Below are 13,703 nucleotides of genomic sequence, written 5' to 3' on the forward strand. Positions count from 1 at the left end.
CACTCAAGATTAACGTGTGAGACTGGGACCCTTGGTTGGGTCTACAGTGGGTTTTCATGATTGGGGCACTAATTGAGTTTTTTCTCTCTTGTTTCTCCTTTCAGACTCCAACAGTATTCCCCAGAATCCACTCTGTTCCACAGATGCCCAGTGTAAGACTTAAATTGCTGACCATTCTATGGCTCCACCCATCCATCGGCCACCCTTCACCTGTTGAAATGGATAGATCTCTTTGAGTCATGGGTTGTGATGAAGTCCTCTTGGACAGAACTTTGGGAATACTAGACACAAGATCATAGCTCTAGAATTGGAAAGGTTCTTTAAGGCTCTCTAATCTAACCCTCTAAATCAATACATTTTTGTTAAGCACCTACTATGTGCAGTCAAAGTACTAAATACTAGGGATATTACAGAAGAGACAAGTGAGGTCCAGAAAGGTTGGTCTCATTGATCTCTAAGGTCTCTTCCAGCTCTAAATCTATGGAGAGGAACCATAGAAAGAGCTGATCTCAAATTCAGGAAGTCTTGGATTCAAATCCTCAACACATTGTTTAACCCTTTGTCTGTCATTTCACTGCAGCCCTTATCTTTTCACACATCGATCTTTGAAGGACTCTACCCATCCAGGAACATCACTGTATCTGGCACTGTCCTGCTTACTGCTGACAAGGGAGATTTGGTCCTGAGTTCATAGAGAAAGCAGTTCCCTTTATTTGGCATTCCTCTCCTCTCTGGGCAGCAAGGGCTCTTCCTTAGAATGAGACAGTCAAGCATTTATTCAACACCTGCTGTGTGCCAGGCCCTGTACTAAGCGCTGGGGATACAAGGAAATGCAAAAGATAGTCCCTGCCTTCGAAGAGATCACAGTCTCAGAGTGGAGACAACATGCAAACAACTGTATACAGACAAACGATATAGAGGATAAATTGGAAATAATCAAGAGAAAGAAGGCTCCAGGGTTAAGGGAAATCTGGAAAAGCTTCCAATAGAAGATGGAATTTAGCTGGCACTTAAGGGAAACTAAGAAAGTCAGGAAGTACAGATGAGGAGGGAAAGCATTCCAAGAGGAAGACCTTCCCTGCTGGATAGTGCTGTTATAAAAACCTGGGGAGAAGAGAGTAATGAGGAGAAAAGGGTGATTGACAGTGTCAAAGGCTGCAGAGACCTCAAGAAGGATGAAGTTTAGTAAAGATGGATAGATTTGGCATTGATGGAATCATTAGGTTTTTACATGATATGTATAACCTATATCTAATTGTTTACCACCTCCAACCTTCCTCAGAACTGCACCAACAGGGAAAGAACCTTCTAACTTGTCAATATCTACCCAGCAGGGTCACAAGACCTGCATACCCAAGACAGCCAGATGCAGAAGATTGGATTTCTCAATGGCCTTGCTTCTCCCACTCCACTCTTCAGTGGTTGGGTGCATGCCTCAGTAAGTAGTCTGCAGGATGGACAGCGGGAGGAAAAAGGGAGGTCATTTGTGTCTGACTTTTCTTAATCCCATTTGAGGTTTTCCTGGAAGAGATCCTGGAGTGGTTTATTCATTTCTTTCTCCAGCTAATTTTGCAGATGAAGAAACTGAGCATACAGGTTTAAGTGACTTGCCTAAGGTCACACAAACTGGTAAGTGTGTGAGACCACATTGGAACCCAGGTTTTTGACTCCGGGTCCAGGGTGCTATCCATTTTGACACCTAGTTGCCCCAAAAGGGAAGACCACATGATTATTCCATTTCATTTCCTTGCTGGCATTGCAGGAGAAGGGTTTGGAGTAATAGAGGTGGTCCAAGTAGTGCTGGAGGGTTGTTCACAGAGACACTTGATTCATGAGCTCAAAATATTTCATGGACACTGAATGCTACTCAGATTTAGAATGAGCTTTCTGACTTGAAAAGCAGTGTGGTGCAAAGCTTTTGACCACTTTAGGGTTAATTCCTCATCTCTAAAATGAGTTAATTGGACTCACTGATCACTAGGGTTTTTCCCAACAATAATTTGTGATCATTCCTTCTACTTTTATTGATTGATGTTCACATGGTGCCTCACGCCTCCACAAATAGGAGGTAATGTGTTGTGTCCTCCATGGGTTCATCTTCCTCTCCCTACCTTCTGATCCCATGAGCAGACAGGTTCCCCACTCTTCCTTTCTCTTGAACCACTGTCAAGTTGTGTCTTGATCAGTTTCTGTCGCTCGGGTGAACCTTCCCTCTACACAACACAGGCTGCACTGACTGAAACCCTCCAGCAGCAGCATCAACAGCAGCATGAACTTCAAAGCTGGCCTGCACCTCTACCTAAATCCTGTGAGTATACCTGCAGTGAACATCATGGTGGAGGTGTGGCCATGGAAGGCTACTTCTGTGATCCTGTCATGAGTCAGCTCTGGGGCCAAGGATTTAAGGATATTACAATCAACAGCCAGGAGAGAACGCCTAGTTTTCTTTGCACTTTGGTCGAAGGGTCAGTAAGTGAGCGAGGTAAGGTATGGGTACTGAGTTCCATATTTGCTTGCCCTCATCTATATTATGACCCCATACCAGAAACTGTGACTGCTCAACATCAGAGTTCTTTGTGGGACAAGGGTCTTTTGAGCCTTTTGGTCATAGGTTTGACATACAGAGAATTCAAGAAAATTGCTGAAAGTCACACAGGCAGTAAAGCACAGAGCTGCCATAGAGGAGAACCTTGATCCTATGACTCCATGTCCATCCTTCCATCCATTTCATTATGCTGCCTGTATGCAGTGATAAGGGTGCTGGATGTTGGATCTGAAAGATCTGAGTTGAAGTTCCATCACTGACGCACATTGATTCTATGACTCAGGGTAAGTCCCCTCCCTCATGCAGCTCCCCAAAACCTATTCTCGAAGATTTAGGACTTAAATCAAGATGGATGGCATAGAAGGAAAGAGTTCCCATGGATTTTCCCTATAAGTGTATCTTCAAATTTAACCCATGAGATGGACAGAATACAACACAGGATCCTCATTTCTGAGTTGGACAGAGTATGTCAAGTTGCCTAGAAAATACCCCTCATTAGACAACTGACCCAAATGTATAATCATACAAGTCATTCCCCCATTGATAAATGGTCAAAGGATATGAACAGGCAATTTTCAGAGGAAGAAATTAAAGCTATCTATAATCATATGAAAAAATGCTCTAAATCACTATTGGTTAGAGAGATGCAAATCAAAACAACTCTGAGGTACCACATCACACCTATTAGATTGGCAAACATGACAGATCAAGAAAATGATAAATGCAGGAGAGGATGTGGGAGAGTTGGAACACTAATTCATTGTTGGTGGAGCTGTGAGAGCATCCAACCATTCTGGAGAGCAATTTGGAACTATGCCCAAAGGGCTACAAAAATGTGCATACCCTTTGACCCAGCAATATCGCTACTAGGACTATATCCCCAAGAGATCATAAAAATGGGAAAGGGTCCCACATGTACAAAAATATTTATAGCAGCACTCTATGTAGTTGCCAAAAACTGGAAGTCAAGGGGATGTCCATCAATTGGGGAATGGCTGAATAAATTATGGTATATGAATGTAATGGAGTACTATTGTGCCATAAGAAATGATGAACAAGAAGACTTCAGAGAGGCCTGGAAGGACTTATATGACCTGATGCTGAGTGAAAGGAGCAGAACCAGGAGAACTTTATGCACAGCAACAACCACAGTGTGTGAGAGTTTTTTCTGGTAGACTTAGATTTTTGTAATAACACAAGAACTTCTGAAAAAAAAAAAAATCCCAATGGTGGACCTCAAGACAAAATGCCTTCCACACTCAGAGAGAGAAATATGGAAGTCACTCACATAATGTAGCAGATCATGTTTGTGTATGTGTATCTGTTTGTGTATCATGTTCTGATTTGTTATACGGATTCTTTCATTTATCTTAGTCTGACTACATAGCATGACTATAGTGAAAATATACTCAATAGGAAAGTATATGTAGAATCTATACAGAATTGTATGCAGTCGTGGGGAGGGAGGGAGGTAGTGGGGGGTGGGTGGGGAGGGATAAAATCTCAATTGTATGGCAGTGATTGTTAAACATTAAAAAAATAAAAAAATTAATAAAAAAAAAAAAAGAAAATACCCCTCATTTACTTCTGGAAAACAAAGCCCAGAGCAGTGACTTGTTCAGGGTCACCTGGCTAGGAAGAGTTGGAGACATTATTGAATCCCGGATCTTCCTTAATCCAATTCCATCTTCTTATGCTCCACATTATCTCTTTACTCTACTCCTCCCTTGCAACTCCTCTCTCTGTGGACTTAACATATGGGAAGAACCCTGATATCAGCCCAGCTTAGGATAGATCTGCTCAGGCCCTGTGAGTGGGGTGAGACAGATCTTGTCACTTCTTTGCAAACACAGACATTGAAGATCTGAAGAGCCATGATGTGCCCAATAATATCTTAGTAAAAATGGTAGAGAAAGAACTGGAATTTATCTGGAGCAAAAATTCTCCCCATCCCCTTAAGAGTTACCCTGTCTGGTTCCCAGGAGGAATTGTAATACCCTTACTTCAAGGGCTTGGCTTTCTTCCATCCCACCTAAAATCCTACCTTCTAAACAAAACCTCTCCAATTCCTCTTACTTCTAGAGCCTCTGCTCTCTTAATTTTTTCTTATTCATCCAGAACATAGTTTGCTCTGTATATATCTACATGTTATCTCACACATTAGATTGTAAACTCCCTTGAGGCAGAGACTATGTTTTGCCTTTTCTATTCTCAGTGTTTAGCCCAGTGCCTGGTATGGGGAAGGTAGTTAGTCATTCAAAGCAGAAAACTGCAGACCCAAGAATCTAGAAGAGAATCTCCTCCTCCTTTATATTCCATTGGGTAAGGCTGGTAAAAAATGATAAAATGCAGAATAGCCCCTCTGTCTTCTTGGCATGACTCCAGGTCTGCATTGCAGCTGAAAAAGGCTGCTGGAGCTGGAATTGTTTTTTGTCTTGGTTCTCTAGAAATTAGTTGTATCTCCGTTCCTGTCTGCAGACTGTGCCCTTTGTTGAATCAATTCAAGGAGGACTCGAGGATGGACTCGAGATCACTATCAATGGAAGAGTCCTTTCTTCCACTGAGAATGAGTGCTGTTTGTGTTTGTCTCCCAGCTGCTTTACCTTAAAACATGATCTTTTTCAATGACTCTTGATTTTCTCTTCCTCATACTTTTCCCTCTGTGCCCACCCTAACAAAGAAAAAAAAAGAAAAAGAAAGCTCTTGTTTAAAAAATGTACAGAGCAAAGCCAAACAAATTGTACTGTTGGCCGTATTCAGAAATATTTGTCTTATTCTCTGCAGGTCAGAGCAGAAGTTAGCCTGAGGCAAACAGGGTTAAGTGACTTGCCCAAGTCCCACAGCTAGTAAGTGTCTGAGACCAGATTGAAACTCAGATCCTAATTCCATGTTCAGCCTTCCACCCACTGGGCCACCTCACTGCCTCCTCACATCATCAATTACTGTTTAAGAAATGTGGGAGAGATAGAGAGTCAAACCACCACTACCACCTGCCCCTAGACCCTGAAAGAAGCAGCCCAAGGCTCTATATCCAAAAGCCTTGGGAGTAGCAGTGCCCCCAAATACCAAACTTGCTTCCAGCCCAGTCACCATAGCTATCATTAAGGGAGAAATCACTGAGTAGAGGAAAATTCTTACTCTGGTTCTCTCTCTGTCTCTGTCTCCCTTTATGTTAGTACATGGTTTAGGACATGTTAGCTTAGAGAGAACAAGACTCACACTTCCAAGTGTAGGTATTTAAAGCAAAGAAAATAGGAGGGAAGAAAGTGTCACATAGAAATAAAATATGAAAAAAGTCACAGGGAACAAATAGACTCTAAAACGAAGGAGTATGTTCAACATCCACGAATTGATTTTATTTTCTTCACTCCTGGACTACGTTCGGTGTGGATTTTCCCTGTGGAACCAGGGGGGAAAACATTCCCTTCCTTTTCACCCCTCAGTTTCGAGATGGTGGCTACATAGCATGCAATAAAAAGCAGAATGGTTCCTGGGAGAAAGAGAAGAGGATAAGCCCGATGGCTTTCCAAAAGGGGTACCTTTGGAAACTCGTTTTCAGGTCCAGAATACAGGCTTCAAAGGAAGTAAAGCACCCTTTCAAACTTGTTTCCCATAGAGAAACAATAGACTAATGTAGTGTGAAAATGCCTTGGGGTGAAAAAACAGAACGAGTTTTGTAAGTACAAGATGGGAAAGGCATGATTAGTGTACTGAAAATTTAACTTGAAAGCTCAACAATGTGACATGGAAGCCAAGAAACTGCATACAATCTTCAACTGTATCTAAAAGGCAATCTTCTAAGAATAAGGAAGTGATGGTTCCTCAGCACCCCGTGCTCCACCCAGTTCACCTTGGCACATAGGTAGTATTCTCTTTAGTTCTCTTAACTTCTCTCTCCAGTTCCTCAATCTCCTCAAAGGCCACAACCTCCAATTCACCCTGACCAGTCTGGCCTTAAGGTCACCAGCACTCACAAGGCTTCCATTTTTCTCCTCAGTAGCTCTGACATCCCACTCCCTGACCTTCTATCTTTCATCTCTCCCTGTGCTTCACTCTTAAACCTCTTCTTTGCCCTCCAACTATTCCAGTCGCTCCATGTCTTGGTGCTCTCTCAGACCATTACTCCTACTCTGATGTTTTTTCTCTCTTCCAAATCCAAACCTTCTAGTTAAGCTGTCCTCTACTTTTGAATTCCTAATCCTCTTGCTCTTTTCCTCAATTATAGATTATTGTCTCATTCCCTTTTTCTCCACCTACTCATGTTCTGCTGAACAAAGGTGGAAGAAATAGTGAAATGGGGAAAAAGGAGAAAAATTTTGGAAGCTGTGCTGACTGCGTCTATTACACATTTATATTATCTAAGCTCAACTGGATTCTCTTTGCAGCAATGTAGTGCTTTTACAAATATCAGAGCTGGGATTTGAAACCACATTACTTTTAACTCCAAATCCAGAATGCTTTCTTAGCCTAGCTTCCTTCTTAGGCACAAGATTTGCCGACTGTTACCTCCACCCCAAATCCCCAAGCTTGTCAAGAATCCACCTTCAACTCTTACTTCATTTGCATTGAGAGTCGTAGAAGACAGAGGTTGTCCTTCCCATCCTCCTTCCAATATTTGTAGTGCCCTTTTGCTGTATCATTTTTCAGTCATGTCCAACACTTTGTGATGCTATTTGTGGTGTTCTTGGGAGAAGGGCTGGATTGGTTTGCCATTTTCTTCTCCAGCTCATTTTACATATGAGGAAACGGAGGCAAACATGGTTAAGTGACTTGGCAAAGGTCACACTGCTAGGAACTGTCTGAGGCCAGAAGATGAATCTTCCTGATTCCAAGCTCAGGGCTCTATCCACTGCAGCACTTACCTTTTCACACATCGCTCTTTGGAGGACTCAACACATCCAGGAGCATCACTGTATCTGGCATTGCCCTTCTTACTGCTGACAAGTGAACTTTGGTCCTGAGTTCACAGGGAAAGCAGTTCCCTTTATTTGGCATTCGTCTCTTCTCTGGGCAGCAAGGGCCGTTCCTTATAACAAGCCAGTCAAGCATTTATTAAACACCTTCTGTGTGCCAGGCCCTCCGCTAAGCGCTGGGGATACAAGGAAATGCAAAAGATTGTCCCTGCTTTCAAGGAGATTGCAGTCTCAGAGTTGAGACAATATGCTAACAACTGTACACAGACAAACGATATAGATGATAAATTGGAAATAATAAAGAGAATCCTCTAGTGTTAAGGAAGATCTGTAACAGCTTCCAAAAGAAGGTGGAATTTAGCTGGCACTTGAGGGAAGCTAAGAAAGTCAGGAAGTACAGATGAGGAGGCAAAGCATTCCAGGAGGAGGACCTTCCCTCCCCGATGGTGGTGTTACAAAAACCTGGAGAGAAGAGAGTAATGAGGAGAAAGGGGTGATTGACAGTGTCAAAGCCTGCAGAGACCTCAAGAAGGATCAAGTTGGGTAACGATGGACAGATATGGCATTGAAGGGATCATTAGGTTTTTACATGATTGCATATGTATAACCTATATCTAATTGTTTGCCATCTCAGGGATGGGGGCGGGGAATCGAATTTAGAACTAAAAACTTCAAAGATGCTAAATGGTAAAAAATTGTTTCAACATGTAGTGGGAGAAAAGGTAAATGGTATGCATTTTAAAAAAAGAGTATTTGTAACTTTGGAGAGAGCAATTTTGTGTGCAAGAGGAAAGAAGGAAATGACTGAATGGCTTTCTATGTAGACACCAGGGAAGAAGAAATTACTTGATCACCAACAGAAATGATTAGATAATCTTTAACTTGTCAATATGCAAAAGGTGGGTGGAACAGGGAAGTACAAAGGTAGATATGACCTTTTCTCAGGGACTGGCTACTCTAATGGGGAGAAAAATTTGGGTGCACACAATATTGATAGAAAGGACAGTGAAAAATGGTGACTATATGTTCAAAGGCACAGATTTGGAGTTCCAGTTATATAAAGTGTCGTTATAGATTTCAGTCTCATAAAAATGTGTATGATGAATTTGAGAAACAGAAGCTTTTCAAAGAAATCCCTACTCAAAGTAATCAGGACCTATCAGTAAGCACACAGGAGAGATGCCGGAAAAGTGAGAAGCAAGAAGAAGAGCTAGAGTAGGGATATCACGAAAGTCTTCCAGGAGGGAACTCCTGGGTAACTGAGGGGGGTCTTGAAGGAAAAAGAGCATTTCAATAAACAGCGCTGTGGTGGAGGAGAGAGGGAAGAGGTGACTGAATTAGTCACTACACAAGCACCAGGCGCTGTCCTTGGTGGTCAGGGTACAAAGATAAACATGAACTTGCACTCTGTCAAAGGAAACAACGAGGACACATCTTGTGTTCCTTCTCCTTCTGTTTCACAATCAACTTGAATTGGGAGAATGACATTACCTTCCATCTGAACCTACGATTTAAGGAGAATGCCATGGTCTGGCATTCAGGAACAGCCTGATTAGTTAGAAGTGGGGAACTGAGGAGCGAGCTCTGCACGGATTTATGACCTTTGCCTGAGGCCAGTCCTTCCTGGTAAATCGTGGGGAGGGAGAGAGGGTCTGGTGGGAGGAGAGCAGGAAAAGCTTGAACTCCAGAGGTGGCTTCAGAGTCCAGTGAACTGGGAAGAAGTTTGATAATCCAAGACACTATCAAATTAATTTCCCAGGCAAAACAATGAATCAAGCTCCGCTCTCAGGGAGTTTACCGTCTAGCAGCGGAGTCTTTCTACATCTGTTTAGGTCTGTACATAATACATGTGAAGGAGATGTGAGGCACCATCCCATTAAAATCGTGTTGCTCATTCATATGGAGACATTTGTTCCTTCCCCTAAGTGTGCTCAGGGTTCTGAGAGAGTCATTGCAGAATTATTACTTTTTATTGCCAATGCTTCATATGGTCCTTGGAACACCATGGGCTCTTAATGAATGTTTGTTGGGTGATTGTCCCCTTGTCTTCCAGGTGCAGATCAAGTGTGAAGTTCACTGTCTCTAGGTGTCTGTCACTGGGCAGCACCAGTTTGACTACAGTCACCGCATGAATAACCTATGCTCTGTCAACCAGCTGCAGGGGTCAGGAGACATCCACTTGACCCATGTACACATCTTTTGAAGGGCCTCCCACCCAGGTGTCCCAGCTGGAGGTGTCTGGGGACATTCAGCTGATAATGACTGACTTCTCACCCAGATGTCACAACCTGAATCTTTTTCTCGACTTCCCATCCTCACACATCCTTAGCTGATGGGACTCTAAGCATCAAGTTTTCCCTCCACCCCAGTCATGGAGGGGTTGGAGTAAGTTGTTCTCCTCTCTGAGGGAAGGTAGGGAAGGGACCTATCTTTGTTACTCCCTGGGTTTCTCATACACAGTCAGTAGGATGGGTACCTTCCTGAGGCAGGGTTGTTTACTTCTCAACAATGATAGAATTGAGTTCACCTTCCAACCTGCTTACTGTTGCCTCTGGTATGACATTATGATATACTGGAGCAGACCAGGGGTTTCAGAGTTCATCCCTTCTCCTAGTCTAGAATAGAGATCTTGACTCAATGTCTTTTCAAATTTGAAACCCCTCTTCCCTGCTCCTGGTTTTCACTTGGAGCCACTTCTCTGTCATTCTCTGTTCCTTTCCTATGACCCCTTCAATGCGCCCTTTGCCATTTCTGGTGCCTCGAAGGCCCTGGACATCCTCAGTGTCTTATTGCTTGCCCAAAGCTTTCCCTATTCATTGTGAAGATGTCTTCCTCCAAGGAGTACTCTCTGATAAGCAGGAGCCAATTGTAGTCTCTCACCTCGAGGACTACCCCAATCTAATCATTGAGATCAGAGTATTCAAAGGATGTGAAACAGGGCCTGCTAATATTGTGTACACTTCAGCACTTGCTATTTCAACTCTACTTCCTGAGAGTAGGGGCCTTGACTTACCTATACTTTGCGTCTCTCCACTGTCCAGCAGGTGCTCCATAAAAGTCTCTTATGTGCTACTGAGCTCATAATACTTGTGGTTTATACAAGTTGTGTTTGGGGGTCAGGGATTGGTGAGATTCTTAACTTGGTGTATGAAATAGGGGTGGGTTACGTGGGGGAAGAATTGGGGCTGTGTTTGTTTAGTACTTTAGGTATGTTGCATAATATCTATTATTTCCTTTGAGGCTCAGAACAGTGCTGGGAGGTAGGTTCTATTGTCCTCACCCTGTTTCACAGATGGACAAAAAACCTCCACACAATAAAATGACTTGCTGTAATGCACATCACTAGTATATCTTTGAGGAAGCATTGGAACCCTGGACTTTCTGACTTTGGGCCTAACTCTCTAATTCACACCTGAGCTGGAAAAGACCAGAGACTTTTACATTGGTTTCCCGATGCCAGAGTGGTGGCAGAGTGATGAAACGACAACTTCTTGGATGGACTGGAATCTGGAAAGGTCTTGAGAAAGAGTACTTACCTGCAGAAAGTAAACTAAAACCTGGGCCTTTGCCCTGGGCTCCTCAAGATAATGACCCTCCCAATCTTTCTGACTTCGGTAGAAACAAGGGAGATTAGAATAATGAGCTTAAATCAGAAGGTACTTCCCTTGGCTGTTGTGCCCCAGGTGACCTCTCTTCACCTCTTCTCCTGCTCAGTTCTGTAAGCATACCCTTCACCTGAATTTGTCTTAATGTGTCCTAAAGAATTTTTGTGAAACCAGCCTGAGGTGTATAAATATGATTTATGGCCCTATTTGCCAAATCAACTTTGCTGAGATTAGTGGTGAGGGCTGTCACATCGTTGGGCAAGGGCTTCTTAGAAGTGAGGGCCCAGAGCTCAGGTATCACGTCCGTACATCACCCAGTAGGACAGAGGGAACAGAGTTTTCAAAATCAGGAGTGAAACTGGAAAGTTAGGGGATGGATAGAGCGATGAACTTGGAGTTGACAGAGCTGAGTTCAAATGATACCTCTGAAACTTATTAGCTGTGCAACCCATGGCAAACCATTAACCAGTCTGCTCCACTTTCCTCCTCTGTAACATAGGGATAATAATAGCAACTACTTTCCAGGGTTGTGATGAGGATCAAACAAGATGAAATTTGCAAAGGATTTTGGCAACTCTTGTGTGAGACTGACGTCACCACTCAAAATCAAAACAAAGACAGACACCTTGAAAGCAAAAAGAAGCCTCTTGCTTTCTCATGAAAAAGTGCACCCCCCTCCCCGTCTTCGCACTAATAGCACCAGCCAGGGAGTACAAGGTGATTACAGAAAGCAAGGTCTACTATAACCTGAGTTCCCCCTCTCTTACCCCTTCGCCTTATCCCATTGACTGAGCTTCAGAGGTTACAATCCATTCGAGGAAATCTTCCCTAACAACAAAAAACGCAGAAACTTGGGGGGAGTTTTGCAAAGATAAGAAGTTTAGGATGGGGGTGTAGGGCATATCCTATTCTTTCTGCCATGTGCTTAAAAACCAGGTCGGGATGAAGCGGGGGTCAGACACGGTACAGGATGTGTTACAAAGCGTGTTTCTCTACAAGGTCAGCTAGCTGCAGGTGTAGTTTTTTAGGAGAGTGTGTTTCAACAATACAAGCAACAATTAACTATATGAGGAGACTTCATTTCTGAGAGATCATCTGTCACACTCTAAAGCTCTATACAATTCTTAGCTATTGTAAGAATATAATTATTATTGAATATCACATCTGTAGATAGTCTCTGGAGTTCTCTCCTTTTGTTCTTTACTCCTCACTCCCCAGCTCAACCCCAGATACAGGTTTTTACAAATCATACCCTGGATTCAAGGTACACTGTGCTTATAATAAGCACAGATTCAAAAAAAACTTGTAGTGTAATCCCTTATCAATGTGTCTCTTTTGCCAGCCAAGTAAAGGACGCTTAAGTAGCCTACAATCTTAAAAGCATTCAACACCTGCTGAGTTGAAGACACCATTTTGGGTATGTTGGATACAAAGGCAAAACCAAAACTTTCTCAGCCTTCAGGGACCTTCCACCGTGGAATAAAACATGATCACAGACAAGTAAATACAAAAGAACTTAGAAAGGCATAACGATCTAGGAAATGGGAGTGCTACTTACAGAAAGTGGCATGTGAATTGAGCTTGTAAGGAAGGTAAAGATTTTTAAGAGACAGAAGTGAGAACACATGCCAGGCACACAGTCCATATTCCTATGGGCAATGGCATAGAGATGGGCCAGTCTAGAAAGGATTGATACTAAATATGGTTGGAAAGCTATCTTAAAAGCAGACTGTACAGGGTTATAAACAATAGGCTAAGGAATTTTTATGTAATCCTAGTAGCGATAAGGAATCACTAGTGATTCTTGAGCACAATAGTGCCAGCCTGAGACCTATGCCTTCGGAAAATTATTTTGGTAGATGTGTGGAGGATGGGTTGGAGAGGGGAAAGATTGGATGTAGGAGATTGATCGATTAGGAGAGCATGCAAATACGGGTAAGTGGTGGGACTAGGCGACACATCAGAGCAATATCCGGAACCAACAAGGCTTGCAGAGCAGGTTTTTGGAAATGATTACCCCATGGACAGTCTGTGTGGGGGCTTGATAGCCTCTGAGGTGTGTGACACAGAGCCCATTCCCCTTAGCCTGCCACTTGACTCATTACATGATCAATTTTCGCTCTACTTTCCAGTGCAATTCAAATCTTATAGCTTGATGTTTCCTCTTAAAGGGATAAAAAGTCGTCATTCGGGAATTCAGTTTAAGTTTCCACCCTGGTTTATTATATAAACTGGATAGATATTTTTCCCATATGCTTTCCCTCAATCTCTACATTTTTAACTCCTTCGTCTTAAAGGCTTATATAAATATAAATGTTCTTGTCTATACAACTAATTAACATTGTAAAATAAAATATAAATTTCATGATTGCAACAGATTAGCAATGTTGTCACAAATACCACTCCGTTCTCCCTGCCCCAACTCGGGCTCCCCTTCTGCCTGGTACAAGTCTCACATGGTTCTTTATTGCTCTCTGACGTGGACATCTATGCCCCTTTCCCCTCCCCACCCACACTGAAACCAGAGTTGTGCCCCGGGGTGCTGGAATTCAGAGGGGACTGACCCTATTTGTAGCAACACAGAAATCATAGAAATGGAACCTAGCTAACCTCTCCCCCAATTAGAGTGGAAAGGTACCA

The 13,703-nt window shown here is 42.8% G+C and overlaps 1 long non-coding RNA gene and 1 pseudogene across 1 annotated transcript in view; both read right to left on the reverse strand.

Annotated features, from left to right (window-relative positions):
• Positions 1-13,703, reverse strand: part of LOC140522608 (nitric oxide synthase, inducible-like) — a 143,189-nt pseudogene that overhangs the window by 69,032 nt on the left and 60,454 nt on the right.
• LOC140524886 (uncharacterized) overlaps positions 4,832-13,703 on the reverse strand; it is a 35,048-nt gene continuing 26,176 nt past the window's right edge. Inside the window, exon 2 of the long non-coding RNA XR_011973872.1 lies at positions 4,832-5,216. This is a non-coding gene — a long non-coding RNA (uncharacterized lncRNA). The remainder of the gene's footprint in view (positions 5,217-13,703) is intronic.

Source organism: Notamacropus eugenii, chromosome 2, assembly GCF_028372415.1.
Source record: "Notamacropus eugenii isolate mMacEug1 chromosome 2, mMacEug1.pri_v2, whole genome shotgun sequence".
In the NCBI taxonomy this organism is placed as follows: domain Eukaryota; kingdom Metazoa; phylum Chordata; class Mammalia; order Diprotodontia; family Macropodidae; genus Notamacropus; species Notamacropus eugenii.